The sequence below is a fragment of the Micromys minutus genome (assembly GCF_963924665.1).
Source record: "Micromys minutus genome assembly, chromosome: 5".
Classification (NCBI taxonomy): Eukaryota; Metazoa; Chordata; class Mammalia; order Rodentia; family Muridae; genus Micromys; species Micromys minutus.
Window position 1 is genome coordinate 77,399,680 of NC_137974.1, and position 18,150 is coordinate 77,417,829.

Genomic DNA, 18,150 nt, shown 5'->3' on the forward strand with positions numbered 1-18,150 from the left:
ACCCTGCCCAGCCCTCATGCTGCTGCCACCGAACTGGCACTCTAACTGTGTCTTCAAAATGTCACTCCATCCTTCTATTAGAAAAGCTTCTCTGTTGGAGTTTAGAGAGATGTAAGACGTCCAGTTAATGTCTTATTTACTTTATGTTGATCAGTCTTTAATACATGTGCTGAATCAGAAAAAAAAAACCTAAATAAAGATAATTTTTTTAAAACATAAAAAAAAAAAGCTGCTTCAGATTATTACCCACTAAAATATGTTCTATAATTATTGTTTCTTCCATTTTTGTTTTGAGGGAGGGGTACAATTGATCTTTCTTTCTAGTGTGTGTGGAGCCCAGGTCTTAATCTCCATGTAATTTGTGTGCTGGAGATCAAACCCAGGTATACAAGCATGCTAGGCGTATATTACTCCAAACTCCATCCTTAACCTTCTCTCTGTGATTCTGCAAACTCTGATGCCAGGCAAGAAGTTTCAAAGGCTTTACCTGCTCCCCTGTCATCAGATTTGGCGGCTAATGCCTGCACAGGAGGGACCTGCACAGGGCTCCAGCTTGGTCAGCCAGGTTCTTTCATAAATCTGTATTCTTAGGACTTTCTCTGTCCCACAGACATCTTTGTATAGAGCCTTGTGTGTGTGTGTGTGTGTGTGTGTGTGTGTGTGTGTGTGTGTGTGTGTGTGTACATGGACTCTTGAACATAGACCAACAGTATTTGGCTGTTAATTTTTTTTTATTAAGGTTTGTTATCTTAATTGGCTTCTCTGCTTCCCAGAATCTCAGCTCTCTACAGTGAACCGTGAGTCCCCAGTTGAACATTTTGAAAGGCTAATCGACTGATTACAGATCTTTCTTCTGAGCTAAAGGGGTTTTCAACCCCATAGGAAGAACAACAATATCAACCAACCAGACCCACCAGAGCTCTCAGAGACTAAACCACCAACCAAAGAGTACAATGGAGGGACCCGTGGCTCCAGCCACATATGTAGCAGAGGATGGCCTTATAGGCATCAATGGGAGGAAAGGCCCTCAGCCCTGTGAAGGCTCAATACTCCAGTGTAGGGGAATTTCAGGGCAGGGAGATGAGAGGGAATGGATGAGTGAGTGGGGGAACACTCTCACAGAGGCAGGGGGAGGGGAAGGGATAGGAGGATTCCAAAGGGGAAACTGAGAAAGGGCTAACATTTGAAATGTAAGCAAGGAAAATATGCAATAATAAAAAAGGAAAAACAAAACAAAAATAAATAAATATATCTGAGAGAGAGAGAGAGAGAGAGAGAGAGAGAGAGAGAGAGAGAGAGAGAGAGAGAGAGAACTTCCTTATTATAGAGACTTGGAATGTTGCAAGTTCAGAGCCAAATTATCTTCAGCTACTCATTGCCTGTCTCTGTATCTAATATCCTTTAACTATCAGGTAGAATCTTTGAAATTTAATGAGTTTACACCAACCCTCAGACTAAATGTCACCAAATAACATGTAAAAAGCATGTACAGAATTTCTGTGCTTGCCCGTAACTGTCAGCCTGATGGTCTCACTGATATATTTAGAAAATGCCTTATTTCATGGCTTCCTTTTGATGTTTAACTCTACAAGTTTTATTTAACTGCTTTCAGGCTGAAACTTTTATCCGTGTTCCGTACTCACATTCGGCTGAGAATAAGCTGTCTCTAATTCCCATTTTGGGGAGAGCTCTGTTTTGTTGTTTTGTTTTGTTTTTAACATTGGTAATTTTGGGGGCCCAACTTCCTTAGATTCAGCCGAGTTCCTGAAAAATTGGAATAGTAAAGCTGGGCTTAGCACAGTTCCTTTCTGAGAGAGCCAAAAGCTTGGAGATTCCATGGGGCATTCTTGAATGCTGCTCTTAGAGAATGTGGGGTTTCTAGAGGGCTTCTGGCTACTTGCAAGAGTCTGAGGACTTGCAGGGCACGTTGCCAATGGCTTTAGCAAGGTTGTAGAAACTCCATGGGAAACTCTGCCAGCCTGTCTGTGGATCTGGAGACAGCTGATGGAAACCTCAGACCATGGATGGTGCTAGAGTTAATTTAGGCTCACGTGCTCTTTGGCTCTAAGCTGCATTTGGGTTTCTCTTAACGCCTAGCTCTTTGCAAAGCCCCAGAGAGTCCTGCAAGAGATCCAAAATGGGTCTTTAGAGAAAACAGTGTCTTAGCTTATGTACAGAATGACCAGAGACAACTGGAAGATGACTGAGTTCAGCAAGTCTATGGTAGTCCTTGGCACCAAGGCGCACTCTCCACTTCATGCAAATTGAAGCATTCTGTCTTACAGAGAGGTGATGCCAGTACTAGGAAGTTCAGGCTTTTACAAGGGTCACAAGGCCACTCCACAGGGAGTGATCAGTTACTTTGCTGGGGTGGTGGAGGAGAGGGTTGGGTGTGCTGGGGTGGTAGGGGAGGGGGTTAGGTGTGCTGGAGTGGTGGGGAGGGGTTAAATGAACTGCAGAGGTTGGAGTAGGGGCTCTTTGGTAGAGCTGCCTGCATCAAGTTAGTCAGGGATCTCCATGGTTTCAGCTTTCATGAGTCCTTGAGACAATGAGCCACTTGGTGTTGCAGCTGTGTAGGAGTTGTCCATGTTCCTGTAAGTATGACCCTTACATGTTGATAAAAACAACACGGCCTTCAGAAAATACACAATACTAACTGCGGATTACAATGATGTCCTTTGCATCTAGGGAGATGGGAGGTTCTCTGTCAAGGCTAGAAGTCAGTGGAGAGATGGCTTATGGCAGTTTGGTGGCCACTTAGATATTTCAGCTTAGGTGATCGTGGTCTCTGTTGTGTCACCAAGTTGAAAGAATAGAACTCTGAAGCCACCCATACAGTAAGTCATGGCCAAGCTAGACTTCAGGAAGGCACCGTGGGTCCCTTCAAACCTGTATTCATTGCAATAGCTCCTACTGAGTTTTTGCCTGCAGGCATGACTGTTTGCTTCATTTCTAAGTTCTAGCAGAAATGACCACATTATGGCCATTTTAGTGTGGTGTGAATATGGCAGGCTACTGTCCTGACACATTAGCTACAGGTTCCAGCCAGTCATCTGACCAGGCAAGGCACTGCTGTATAAGGCATGAAAATATTTAGCTCTGTGGATTTCTCTCACAATGTTTTCATCTGTGAGCCTAACTTCTTTTATTTATCATTTCTTCTTTCCAGTCTATATGTTTTGCACATTTACCGTGATTCTTTCATTGTGATACCTAGAGTATTTGAAAGTATACCGTACAATCTATAATCACTCGGAGAGTTTTCTGTTGCTCTACTATTGACGTCTATGTAGACGATCAAAAGACTGGAAAATTTACATTTTTGTTCTGACTAGCTTCGTTTTACGGGCTAGAAGATGTCCTGTGTTTATGTTATAGTCAGCAAATTTTTGAAGAGAAAGCATTCGGCTTTTATAAACAAGTTATTGATTCTTTTGATTCATGGAGTTATTGAGATTTTTGCTTTTGTTTGTTTTTTTACATGCTTGCTGACTTTTGGCCAGTTTGGTCTGTCTGGTGCTGACAGGTGTTCTGATCACCTCCTTACATTTCTCCAGTTCTTTCACAGCTGTAACTTTTTTGTTCAGTGTTGCTGAGCCTTCAGGGAAGGGACCCATCACACGTTCTATAGAAGCCCAGGTACATAAGGACATGGGAGAAAGGACTTTTGTTCTTTGCTTGCTCTTGCCTGGCTAGTAAGTCCATTCCCTTTCTGGCATTAGAGCCCGCTTCTTCGGAATTCTAGCATCTACTGAAGACCAGCTGAGACATCTGGCCTTGTGGACTGAGCAATTTCTGGGTTCATGGATTTTCTGTTCAAGGGTCTTTTTCTGGTTGCTCTTGTCAATCTTTGTCACTTTTGTTTGCCTATTTCTGGCAATATGTACCCCCCCACACATCACATACAGATACATATACATATGCATATGCCTATGCCTATGCCTGTGCCTGTGCCTATGCCTATGCCTATACCTATACCTATACCTATACCTATACCTATACCTATACATATACATATACATATACATATACATATACATATACATATACATATACATATACATATACATATACATCATATACACATACACATACACATACATATACATATACAGATACATATACAGGGTTTTTTTGAGGTATTCTTACTTTGTAGCCCAGGCTAGCCTAAAACTCAGTCTTTCTGTTTCTGTCTCCTGAGTTCTGTGGTTACAGCTATGTGCTACCATGGCAGGCTCTCATACAAAAGTTCCCCCTTCCCATTTTTCTGCTGCATTGGGATCTCACTGAATTTTATTCTATTTGTTTTGTTTTGCAGCTCAGTCCAACCTCTGATGTCTTCATAAATACAATTCCATCCATTGGGGATATTCTATAAATGATAATTAGATGCCCCTCTATCTCCTTTCATGGTTGCAGTATGTAACATTTTGAGTTTACAGCCCACCCACATCCCTTGTTTATTTCCTCTACTTTGTGAACTGACAAACAGCCTTGCTAGTTGACCATACAGTATTCGTCTTACTGTTTCCTTTTAAACTCCATTGTTTCCATGAAAACCGCAATGATATTTAAGAGTAAAAAAAAAAAAAAAGAAAGAAAGAAAGAAAAAACCAACACATCTGAAGCTTTTGTGAAAGTGTCGCCACCCAGCCTCAGTTTTAACGAGTGTCTTCGAAGAGCCATCTCGTTATCGCTCAGAGAGAAAATTGGATGAATTCACAACAAAACCGACTCAAGGGAGCATGTCAGTTTGAATTTGAACAGCGTTAAATCAAAAATGAGAGGGAGGAACAATTAGCAATTGCTTAATTATTTCTCCACCACGCAAGCTAAGAACTTGCAATTATTCTTCCGAAACGAAGGGTAGGAAAACAGTGGGTTTCTGTGCTGTGGCATTATTTGGAAAGTGTTCATTTTTAGACAAGTCTGCATACCCCATGATGAGTGAAGGCACACACTCTGACTTCCTCCTCCATTCGTCACTTCTGGTAGGGTCTCTGGAGGTTCCCTTTCCCTTTCCCTACTATGTACCAATTTTCTTCAGGAAGCCCTGCCCTTAGACCTTCTCAGTGCACGAAGAAGTCAGTGTGCATCAGCCTCTGCTTCAGGAATGAGCCCCGCCCCCACCCCACCCTCAGAAGACATAGAGACACAGATGATCAGGAGCGTGTCCTCCGAGAACACAGCTGAGACAAACAACAAATACAAAGTCCCAGCACACAGACATCTACTCAAATGTGTTCCTTCCGATGTGTAGTAGTTCATTTAAAATTATGTATAATTACGTTCCTGCAGAGATGGCTCAGTGGTTAAGAGCACTGGTTGCTCTTCCAGAAGGTCTTGAGTTCAATTCCCAGCTCCCACATGGTGGCTCATAACTTCCATAACTGTTGCCCCATGGGGTCTGATACCCTTCTCTGCTGTACAGATGGACCAGCAGACAAAGACCTGTATATACATGAATTTATTGAAATTACATGTATGGATCCATTTTGGGGGAATTCAAGTGGGGTGCATGTGCCACCTGGCTGTCTCCTACCGTGTTGGTCCTTACTTCCTGTATGGATGCTCTCTGCATGTGTAATCCCCGTGAGTCCCTTTCATCCTTTGCACACTTGCAGTGTCAACAAGAAAGTGAAACTGCTCTGCCACCTTGAAGACAACCACCTTTCTCAGGTTCTTCTTCCTGTAGCCTCCTCCCTTTTACCTAGAAGCCTCCAGCTTTGCTCTTACCTGAGGCCTCGGTAACCAGAACACTGACTCCACTCAATAAACCTATCCTCTCCTACTTTTAATCATGCGGTAATAGACTTTCAACTTCTGCCCGTTTTTGTCTGTCTCCAGCTCTCAGCCGCCCGGTCCCTCCTCCTTGGGACCTCCAGCCCAGTTTCCATTAGGCTGATTTTCCTAGAGAGGAAGAGGGAGGGGGGAGGGAAAAGAAGGGGGAGATGGAGAGGGACCCTTTTTTCTTTCACCCTGATAATGAGACTGTGAGCCTCTGCAGCACTTTTGAGCCCAAGTGTGGTCATCCTTCCTAAGATCACTGGCGTAGCTGAGGCTTTCATCTGGGGAATGAGAACCGAGAGGCCATGAGCATAGCTCTCTCGCTGAAGGTCACATCCTGACTCAAGGGCAGAAACAGGAGAGATAAAAGCCAGACTGCCAGGCTTTCGGTGCATAGGGATACGGTGGCATTGCCCTCGAGACTTGTCACCACTGAAAGAAATTGTAGGCATTTGCTCATTGATACATGCTAAGAAATTCCGTGACAGCTTTCTGGCTCCCCACAGCCACACTGTGTGAGAAGTTAAACCATGTACAAGGATGTCTTAATGGTCCTAACTTATCTTTTACCTCTTTATCCCTACTCTACAGACACACATACATACACACACACACACACACACACACACACACACACACACACTGACACTACTATGTCCTTTACCATGGGGAAAACTGTCTTAACAACAATAGTTACCAAAGCCAGTACCACCGTCAGGCAACCACAGCTCTGGACTGTTTGTTACCTTTGAGGCTGTAACCCATGCTGGCAGGAGAGCTACTATCCTGACTACCTCTTAGGCCAGAACTGCACATTGTTAAGAAGTCTTTTCTTAAATCTTAAGCTTTAGAGGCCCCAGGAACATGATCCCAGCTCCACCTTTTAGTCACGGCTAACATACCTGTTGGCCGATGGCATGCGCTGATGTGTTCAGTGTATTTCTCATAAGAGGCCATGCTGGCCAGAGACTAGGCACCTGGTGGCAGGATGCGGTCTCTCATCTGATGCAGACAATATTAGATGGAAGTTATTGCTACCCTGGCGTGGTAAGTTCCTGTCTGTGAGTTTCCATGGTAGCCACCCCTCCTAAAGTCCAGCCCCCCCTCCCTGTGCTCCGTGTGCAGTGCTAAGCCATCTCTAAGATGTAGTTCAGGCACACTTCTTCACCCAGACCTCCCTGAGGCTGGCAAGCTGAGCAGTTCCTCCCTGAGGGTTTTGTATCATACTCAGCAAGTGTCTCTTCTGTGTGCCCGACTTCCTCCCCTCAGTGTCTTGAGGGGCTGAGTGCATAACGTGTACTCTCTACAGTAGATTATGGCTGACAATGAGCAGGCTCTCAAGAAATGCTCGGGAACTGTTTGACATCGACCTAGATAACGTTTACATAGAAATACTATTTATTTAAAATTTAACTACCACGGCAACTTCTAGCATAATAACCCTAGTTTGAATAGAATGTGTGTTGCAATTTGTTACCTGTTTAGGTAAAAAGTTAACTTAATTTGTGCATGTGCATGTGTGTGTGTGTGTGTGCACTTATGTACATGTGGAGGGCAGAATAAAGGGGTGAATGTTGCTCTTCAGGGGCCGTTGGCTTTTATTTTGAAACAGCTTCTTTGACTGGCCTGGAACTGGCTACTACATGGGCTAGATGTGTTACTGTGACCCCCTTTTTGGTGGTTTCTGGAGATTGAACTTAGATATAGTAACTAAGCTGGTGGTGAAGTCACAATGCCATCTTGATGATGTCTCTAACTAAGGTGATAGCTGTGTCACATGGACATCTTTACCTTATTGTAGACACCAGCCAAGATGGTCACAAACAATATGGCTACTTTTTGTTTTTGATGAGTTCAGTTCCACTACAAAACAGCCTATTCCCCATTAGAACATCAGATCCCGTGAGGTCCATGCACCCACATATTAAGTATGGAGAGTCACCCCCTTTTCTCTTTTTTGTTAACTGAGAGAGAATATGACATATTCACATAATACATTCTGATTACAGCTTTCCCTCTCCTAATACCTCTGATACCCTCTCCGCTTCTCCTCCCATTTGGATCTACACCTTTCTGTCTCTCCCTGGAAAACAAACAAGCTTATAAGTCATAAGAAAAAATACAAATAAACAAATCGTAGACAGAACAAAACAAACAGAAAAACAAACATAGTAACACACGTTCACACAGGCAGGAACCCCATAAAAACACAAAACCGGAAGTTATGATCTACACACAGAGGGCCCATATGCTTGGAAAAAAATAATGCCCTGTTTATGAGACAAAGAAGCTTTGACTTTATTTTGTGTTGACCATGTACTGTTAGGTATGGAGCCTGTCCTTAAGAGTGGTTTGTATTCCCTGGAAGACTCCTCTGGGGAAAACAAATTTTTCATTTGCAAGCAGTTATCAACTGCAGATAGCTTCTGTTACCCACCTTTAGAAACACAAACAAACAAAACTACTAGGAGATCACTCACTAATACACGAGGAGATAGTATAAAAACAAAGACGCAGTGGAAGAAGTTCCATTGTCTTAGCCCAAGACACTAGAGCCCATATGCATCACTGCAAATAAATAAAGAAGTAATTAACAAAGGCTGCTTGCCCTCCTTGTCACTCTTCCACAGCATTCTTCCCCCTCTCCCTCACCTCTGACAGGGCGGGTATTTGGGTATCCCCCCCCACACACACACACATCAAGTTTCCATGGACACTACTGCAGATTCTAACTGTGAATGGGAACTACTTCTTCTGGGTCCCATTCTGACCTTTCCTCAGCATCTAGGTACAAGCTGATCCTGGGAAAGGAATCCATGAACGAAGCAGAAGTTGCGGCGTGTCCAATATCTGAAGGAACTGCTGGTTCTCTGGGAGCAGATGGAGAAACTGGGAAGGAGACAGTGACCTAAGGCACCATTCTGTCCCTCCAGAAAGGGCATGAGCTGAGATCTAACTGCTCTGTGCATATTGAATAGGGTAGAGAAACTTCCAGGCTGGCCAGGATAGGTTACCTGTTACCCTCTAGGGGCGTGGCATTAGAGCTCATTTTCCTGTTTCCTATCCTGGACTCTGAACAGTTAACCTATCAGATTTTCTAGGTTACTCTCTGGGGGGTGTGTTCTTAGAGGTAATTTCTGCCTTCCCTCTTAATCTGATTCTGAATGCTTCATTTGCCTCCTACCTGTTCCTTCAAGGGCCATTGTCTTAAGTTAGGTACTTCTTGAACACCACAAGTCTCTAAGGATGCCCTCAGAACTGTGGGTCAGGACTCCACCTTACATCTGTGTCAGGGCCACATTTGTTCACTCTCTCTAATTTAACCCCCACGATGAAGTCCTGATCAACCAAGAAGTATTTTGCCACTCTTTGTGGTTCAACCTTGGTCTAGGGCAAAAAAGTTACCTGGTCACTGTGGTATTTTTTTGGGGGGGGGACTCCCAGCATTGCTGAGAAACTTTCTGTTTTGAGATCCTTAAAGACATAAAAGAGTGTTCACCTGAGATCTTGGAGTTCACAGCAGTAGGGGTGAGCATACCTCCCACAAGGGAGATGATTAGAACATCCAGATGGATTTGAAATTCCAGAAGAGACTTTAAACTGTTGAGGAAAGAATGTTCCCAGTCTTGCACAAAGGAACATATGAGGGAAGAGAACATAATTCAAAAAGGTGATTCCTTTGTTTACAAATGGATGGACCAGAATCTAAACACCAAACTCGAGCACCAAAATGACCAGTGTATTTTATCCCTGGTGTAGGTAGTGACTATGTCTTATCCCATTGGTGGGGACTGGACTTTACAATCTGACAGTATTGGCCAATTGATGCAAAGAGACAGGGGGAGTTTCAGGAAATATAGGCCTTTGTTGAGCTGACTACATGTTATAGAAAAAAAAATTTAAGGTGCCAAACACGGTGTCTCTATCCTCTTTCTGAGGATGGAGCTGTCTCACATAAGCCTTTAGCAAACCCCTCTCATTTTCAGATAAAGATAGTGTGTTAGTTAGGGTTTTATTGCTGTGAACAGACACCATGACCAAGGCAAGTCCTATAAATGACAACATTTAATTGGGGCTGGCTTACAGGTTCAGAGGTTCAGTCCAGTATCAGGGTAGAAACATTCAGGCAGGCATGGTGCAGGAGGAGCTGAGAGTTCTACATCTTCATCCAAAGGAAGCCAAGAACAGACTAAGCATCCTCAGGCAGCTAGGAGTGTCTCCAAGCCCACCCCAGAGTGACACACTTCCTCCAACAAAACCACACCTTCTAATAGTGCCACTCCCTGTGCCAAGCATATGCAAACCATCACAGATAGATACATCTTTAATGTAAGATTCCTGTTCCCAGTAATAGTTCCTGGCACCTGTAAGTCTATTAGTTGAGATTCAGGGACAGTGTCTCAGTAGGTGTCATGCCTGAGCAAGGGCAGAGCTGTGACTGGCTTTGTGACCAAGCAGCAGCTGCAGTCCCACATTATACACAACCATCTCTTTTTTGCTCAGTTTTCTAATTGGATTATACATTTCTTTACAGAGGAGATTGGTGAGCTTTCCTACATGTTTTGACCAACCGTCCTTTGGTAACATATGGTGCCTTGCCAACACTTTATCTCAGTCTGTATCGTCTTTTTGTTTCTTAACAAGTCTTCCAAGAAGCAAAATATTACATTGCAGACCAGTTCATCACGGCTATTTTTGCATCAGGTGAGAAACCTTTTAGTTTCATCACAGATCCTAAAGTTTTCTCCTCATTTCTAAAGTTGTTATAGCTTTTCTTCTTATGCTTAAGGCTCTGGTGCATTTGTCTTGGTTTTACACAAGACAGAGCCTGTTTGGGCTAAGGCTCTTTTTTTCATGATGTCATTGGCCTGTTGCATTTGTTATAAAGACTATCATCCAATTAATTTTTTTTTATTCTACATGGACAAGGTTGGGACTTGAACACCATTATTTATACATACCGTGTAGCTGACATTACAGCTGCCAGGTATGGCTGAAGAGAAGGTTTATTACAGATATGACAAAGAGAACACCCAGAAGCATCTGGACCAGTCCAGACTTAACATGGCCTGAAGACTGAACAAGGCCATGAGAAAACTTGGGGAGAGTGAGAGAGGAGAAAGAGAGCAAGCAGAAGAGAGATCCAGAAATGAAACCAGCCAACAGACCAAGATATTGAGAGTCTAAAGTGGCTGAATAATATTGGAAAGAAGCTGAGAGAAGGAAAGTAGAAGCCCCGCCCATGGAGTGACAGGTTTAAGGTAGGGTAGGGAATGGTTAGTGCTGGGAGGAGCCACAGGTGCTGAGTGAGACTTGTCCAGGAATACTTTGAGATCTATTGTTCCAGCCTTTTGTTAATTTCAAGACATGACAACCTCTTCTATACTCCCTGCTGAAATTGGGGCTGAGAGGAGAGGAAAGATGGTTACAAATGGGAAGGGAAAAAAGGATTCAGTCTGGAGGTTCTGCTTTCTCTTTAAGCTCGTGTGAGATATCCTCTAAGTAACATGTCCTTTGGTCCTGCAAATATCTTGTTTGTTTGTTATCAGCCATTAGATATTAGTTTCACATGGACAAAGAATAGCTGAAACTAGTTCAAGATAAGGCTTTGGGACCTGCAACATTTCAACCTTTTCAGGTCACTGTGGTTCTAGTCTCTGAAGATACAGCTTCTTTCCAGGTATTCTTGTGGATGCAGCCTAGGCTTCCCCATCAGAATGCAATTAAACTAAGAAACACTGGTCAACAGGCAACATCTCAAATGAACTAAACCTTACTATTCTTTAAATATGAGATTGCACATCCTTCACGATGCCCTTTGCCAGTGTGTTTACTTGGTATTTGACCTCACACTGTATGTTTAGTTATTACTAGAAATAAATGGCAATATCAGTGTCTGTGTTTGAAGTATAAGAATGGGAGAAGGAGCCAACCACCACCATCATCATGGACTATGGCTTACACCTTCAATCCCAGCAACTGTTGAAGTAAGAAGCTCAAAGTTCTCATGTTCAGAAGAGGCTGTATCATGGCTAACACTGATTTTAACTCTATAGGATCTAGAATCACCTAGGAAACAAGCCTCTAAGGAAGACCACCTAAATATAGGTTGTCACCTGACCAGGTGACACATGGTCAGTGTAGTGGAGACTCTATTAATAGCGGGGGTTCACAGCTACCTTCCTGGGGAAGGGGATTTAAGAAGATCTCTAGATAGCATGTATGTTAGGCCTGAGAACAGGAAATACAATAAAGACAAGGGTGGTACCCAGGGGTTCCGCCTAAGAGTGTGCATACTTAAGAATGAATAATCAGGACTCTGGAATTCAGAACACATTGCCTGCCAAGAGCATATTTGATGTGAAACACGCTGTCTTGATGTAGAGGTGGAAAATCTAAACAGAGCCCAAAAGCTGGAGAAAGATCACAACATCAAGAAGCTTCCATGGTTTGCTATTGGCTGAGAGAATCCTTATTCTGGGGACCAGTGTTTGCTGCTCTGCTTGGCTGAATTTAGAAAGAACAAAGGGGAAAGTTTATCATGGCAGCCTCTTCAGAAAATAATTCTATTTCCATAGTCAGCGTTGATGGAAGTTCAGTGCTGATGGCTGCATTCCAATTTCAGATCACAGCCTGAGGTTAAGAAAATGTCCCAGTTATTCATGAGGCAACATCGTCTCTGAAAGAGTCATTTGCAATTTTATGCTTGTCTGACAAGGTCACGCCTGTGCTCTGGACTCTGGGTGCACTCATACATGCATGTGAACATGTTTAGGCAGACTCACTTTCACGACTGCAACTGTGGTGATGTCATTCTTTGAACGCTGCACCCCTGCTTGATTCCTTTTCTTCTCCACAGATGAACACAAGCCTAACAGCTCACCCAGACATGTACTCACTTAAATCTTTTTCATGCTGGGACTCTGAGCAAGCCCTCCCGAGACTTGAGTGTGGCTTTCTCCCCTCCCTTAAACTTCTGGCCTCTTTCTCCAACCCTTCTCTTCTCCACCCTCCCTGTGCTTGAACCATGGGAAGTGGCACTATTAGGGGTGTGTGGCCTTGTTGGAGGGAGTGGGCTTTGAGGTCCTATGCTTAAACTCTGCCCGATAGGGGAGTCCTGCTCCTGGCTGCCTGCAGAAGACAGTCTCCTCCTGGCTCTCTTGGAATCAAGATAGAGAACTCTTGGGTCCCCCAGCACCATATCTGCCTGCATGATGCCCAGCTTCCCACCATGATGACAATGGACTAAACTTATAAAACTGTAAGCCAGCCCCAGTTAAATGCTTTTCTTTATAAGAGTTTCCTTGGTTGTGGTGTCTGTTCATAGCAGTAAAACCCTAAGACAGTCTTACATTTTTCTAACCTCCTCTTCCCTTCCTCATCTTTCTGTTCCCTCCTCTCCCTTCCCATCTTCTCTTCCACTAGTCTTCCCTTCCTCTTTCTGCCTTCCCCATCTTTCACCACCCTCCCCTATCTTCTCTTCCCCTCCTTCCATTTTGTCCCCAAATTCTTTCCTTCCTCTAGATGATGGAACCCCTTCTCACACTGCTTCCTGAGCAAGACAGAGAAGGTGGGTACTAATCTGCACCCCCACAGGACCCTTTCTGTCTCTCACTGATGCATGAAAGTGTCTTCACGGATGTGGTCATTTTAACTTTGATGAGATGCAGGCATAGACCCTTGGTCTTTCTATTGGGAGAAATAAAACAGTGCTTTCTGCTTTCCCACTGAGGGAAAGAGGAGAAAGATCCAACGGTATCCTCCCTTAACCTAGTGTTGCAGGTGCATCTGCCTGGCTCTCCAGGAACCTTGAAGAAAGGAGCTCTGGGCTAGGTGTAAAGGGCTGAACTCGGTTTGTCTCATGGAGACCATTGTCAGGCCAAAAGAAGGAGGCCTCTCTGACAGCTGGGAGTGAAAAGCAAGCTCTCCAAACAAAGTTTGCTCGAAGATACGTGAAGTTGTTGGTGAGGGGGCCTTCAGTAGATGTCTGGCTACACCCAGGCTGAGGCACTAACACACTGTTCCCTCTGAAGGGCTTGTCATTGCCTAAACCCACTTTCTCCAAAAGGGTGTGTGCACATGCCTCAAACGGAGACTTAGCCAGGCAACCCCATTGGAGTGGGCGTGGCTATCCTTACTGCTGTCTGTAGATTGGCCACTTTGCCTCCCTCCACCCACTTGTGTAGGTTCTAATTTCAGGGTCACATTGAGTACACACTTTACTCACCCGACCACTACCCAACTTCAAACAATGCTTTCTAGGACTTCTACCTACACTTGAGCTTAGGAATGGGTGCCCCAGGACTGTGGCTGTGGGGCAGGAGGAGAGTTTTCTGGATGAGAAAGGCTTTTTGTCATGGACAATGATGTACCACTTAGGCTAATTAGGGTCTGACCAGGAGGAAGGAGCAGCCTGAACCCTGGGTACCAGCACCAGCTGCCATTCCTGTGGGACTGGCATCAGCTGCTGTGCAAAACCCAGACATAAGAAAGGCTGCTCTCTGGCTCAGACATCACACCTGTCCTGAACTCCTCACATAAACCTTTTTCGATTAAGACACTGCCCTAGTTAGGGTCACTATTGCTGTATGAAGAGCAACTTGGGGAGGAAAGGGTTGATTTGGCTTATATTTCCCCATCACTGTTCATCATCAAAGGAAGTTAGGACAGGAATTCAAACAGAGCTGAAATCTGGAGGCAGGAGTGGATACAGAGGCCATGGAAGGGTGAGGCCAACTTGTTGATCACATGCTTTACTCAGTCTGATTTCTTATAGAACCCAGGACCACCAACCCAGGGATGGCACCACCCAGACAGTCTAAGCTCTCCCCCATCAATCACTAATTAATTAAATGCCTTACAACCTTGGCAACAGGCTAGTCTTATAAATATATTTTTGTCAATAGAAGTTTCTCCCTCTCCAGTAACTCTAGCGTATGTCAAGTTAACAGAAAACTAGCCAGCACAGTCACCTCCATTTGAAGTCTGTTTGGATGGCTGGACGAAGTCCTGGTTTATGCAGCCCATGTGTGACAAGTGTTCCTGCTGAACACAGAGTGTCGGGAGTTAGAGTTTCAGTGTCTTCTGAGGCTATAGAAAGGGAAAGATGAAGAAATGACGCTTTGCCTTCAGCTGTCTCTTCTTACCCCCATCTTCACATGCTCACCTGCTCCCGCCCCACCAGGGGTATCTCAGAATCCTCTACTGTTCTTTTCTTCTTTTATACACAACACCATTTAGTCTGGGAAGCTCTCTGTGCATTTGGAAAACACATCACCCTCCAGTTCTGGTTACTGTTGTACCTCTCTGGATATTTTTCTGTCTTCTGCAAAGACAGGACTCCTTGTCAGCACAGGGCCCTTTAGCCAGACCCCAGTCTTGACACTTGAACTAGATAAACTTTGCTACATTACAATTACCTTTGCCCAAACATCTTTCTGGGAGGGTTTGAGTCAGAGTTAGCTAAGAAGAGCTTACTGGTAGGAGCCTAATGTGGATGCCTTCTCAGAGGCTCTGCCAGAGTCATACAGACACAGCTGAGAATGCTTGCAGCTAACCATAGGATCAAACTCCCAATGAAGGAGCTAGAGAAAGAACTGAAGGAGCTGAAAAGGTTGGCAAGCTCATGGGCAGAACAACATTCTTAAACAGCCAAGGCACTGACGTGGAGAGGGTGATTGGGAGAGAGTTCACCTTCATGGAAGCAAGGGAAGGGGGAGGGGATGACATTTGAAATGTAAATACGGAGAATATCCAATAAAATAATTTTTAAGATTTATGTAAGACTTGGAAGGTGTACGTGAACTAGCAGACAAGGTGCTCTGACATTCCGATTGTCACACTTGCCACTGAATGGGAGTGAGCCTCCTGCCTCACTAGCTCCCCCAGCTGGTTCATGGCTCCTACAGCAGTAACAGAGTGCCTGCTTCAGCTGTGCCTGACCCCTGGGAGGGTGCATGAATCATTCTCTGGAAGTGTACCAGAAGTCCTTAAGGTTGGCGACAGTGAGGGATAGGTGTGCAGTCATCTTATTCTCGTGGGATGGCAGATAGCTTTCACAGGCTGTGGTTATATTTATAGGTTGGCTTTGTCCTTTCTCACCCGCGTGGCACTTCGAGCCTTTCCTTCTGTCTGGTGGCCTGACTGACCAGAAGCATAGAAGTAATCCCAGACACAGAGGCAAAGCCCTGTGCATACTTAATTATCTTCTACAGTCATGAATGGCTTCTTAATAAAAGTCTCCACTCCATGTGCCTAAGAGTGCTTCTCCTTCTGTATTCAAATACCAGCTGATAAACATACACACAAGGATAGCTTACTGCCGATTCATCAAAACTCGCCTGTTTTTGCATGACTGTGGGTACAGTAAAAACATTGTGCCTCTCAGAAATTCTTTGCATACGGTAGGATTGTTTGACGGGATTGAGTCAGGACCAAACATTGTAATATTTGTGGTAAATTCTGAAAGAGAAAATATGTAAATAATAAGTTAATCCCAAGAAATTGGGACTGGGAGATGGTTCCGTGTATTGATTTCTTGCCGTGCAAGCATGAGGACCTTAGTTTGGATCTCCAGCAGGCAGGTAAATACCAAGTTGGCATGGCAACCCACCTATAATCCCAGCTTTCAGGAAGTGGTAGCAAGGTCCCCAAGAGGGTCTGAACTTCCAAAGCCTGGTGCTGTACCAATTCCATCAAGCCCATATCATTTCCACCAACAGCACTACCAACCAGGGGTCAAGTGTCTAAATCCTTGTGAGGTACAGTTGTCATGGAAACCACAGCATAGTAGGTGACAACACACGAGTGTATTTGGTTCTGGATCTTGTTTTTTTTTTTTTTTTTTTTTTTTTTTTTTATAGTTTATCTACTTACGTATTTTTGTAGATTGTGACTAGACTGGCTAATAAACTCTATTCTTTACTAAAAAAAAATAAAACAAAGGTGTATACTCTGTCATTCTGAAACTGAAACTTAAAATTCTTTAGGGGATATTGAAAAGTGGAAGCAGGTGGGTCACTGGGAGGGATTTATGGCTCCATTCTCAGGAGTGAATTTACCCTTTATCTCCTTAACACCATGTACTTGTTGGTTAATATGTTGTCTGCATGGTAGGTGAGTTGTAAAATACGGGCTACCTATATTCCTAGTGTATTCCTGTCTTTGATCATGTGGTACCCTTGGAAGGCTCCCATTGATCTCATCACCAGGTGCATCTCCTTGACCTTGGACTCAAAGGCTGGACCAAAATAACGTCTTTTCTTTATAATGTACTGGTCTATGGTATTGTGTTATCACCAATAGAAAACAACCCAAAACATCAAATAAATTACAATGGAATTATAATCAGTCAACATAAAATTTATCTTTCAATTAAAAAAATTACTGTACTTTGTGGGTATTCATGTGTGCCCGGGTGTATGTATGTATGTGTGCCACATTTGCACGAGAGCCTACAGAATTCAGAGAAGGCACAGGATCTCCTAGGACTGAGGTTACAGGTACTTATGGATGCCTAAAATGAAACCTTAGGGTTCCGTAAGTACAGTAAGTGCTTTTTAACTACCTAGCCACCTCTCCACACCACCCTCAGTCCAAAATTTCAAAAGACAAAGTGCATCTCTAGAGACCGGGGAGATAAAGTGTCTGCCTCACAAACTTGAGGACCTGTATTTGATTCCCAGAGCTCTTGAGCCAAAAGCAAAGCAGAATGATGGAGACAGGCCGACCGGAGGCTCAGGCCAGTCTAGTCCACTCTGTGAGTTTCAGGCCAATGAGGGCTCCCAAACACACACGAAACAAAACAAAACCAGAAGCTGGAGAGGTGGTTTGGTGGCTAAGAGAGGTGGTTGATGGTGCCCTATAGGGAGCCTGGCTTCAGATCCTAGAACTCACATCTGGTGTCTAACTGATGGTGGCTTCAGACCCAGGTCATATGACACTTTCGTCTGGCCTCCACTGGCATGCTCATGGCACACACATATGTATATACACTCAGATATATACATAGATGCATAAGATAAAATTCAGAAGTCTTAAAAAAACGACAAAGCAAGGATAGATGGCCACTGAGGAACAAAGCTGAGGTTTTCTTTCAACCTCCACTTCCGCATGTGTGCGCACACACACACACACACACACACACACACACACACACACATCAGGTCCACAAGAAACACGGGCTGTCTGTGGTGCCTGTTAGCAGAGTGCACGCCGCCCTCCAGGCTCTCTCAGTATCACAACTACCTGTGGCTGTGGCTCTTTTCCCCTCCCCCAACACATGTGTTAGACCCAGAGAGATCAGGGTGATATAAAAATCAAAGAGGAGACTGGACCCTACGGAATCAGGCTGTCCTTTAATCC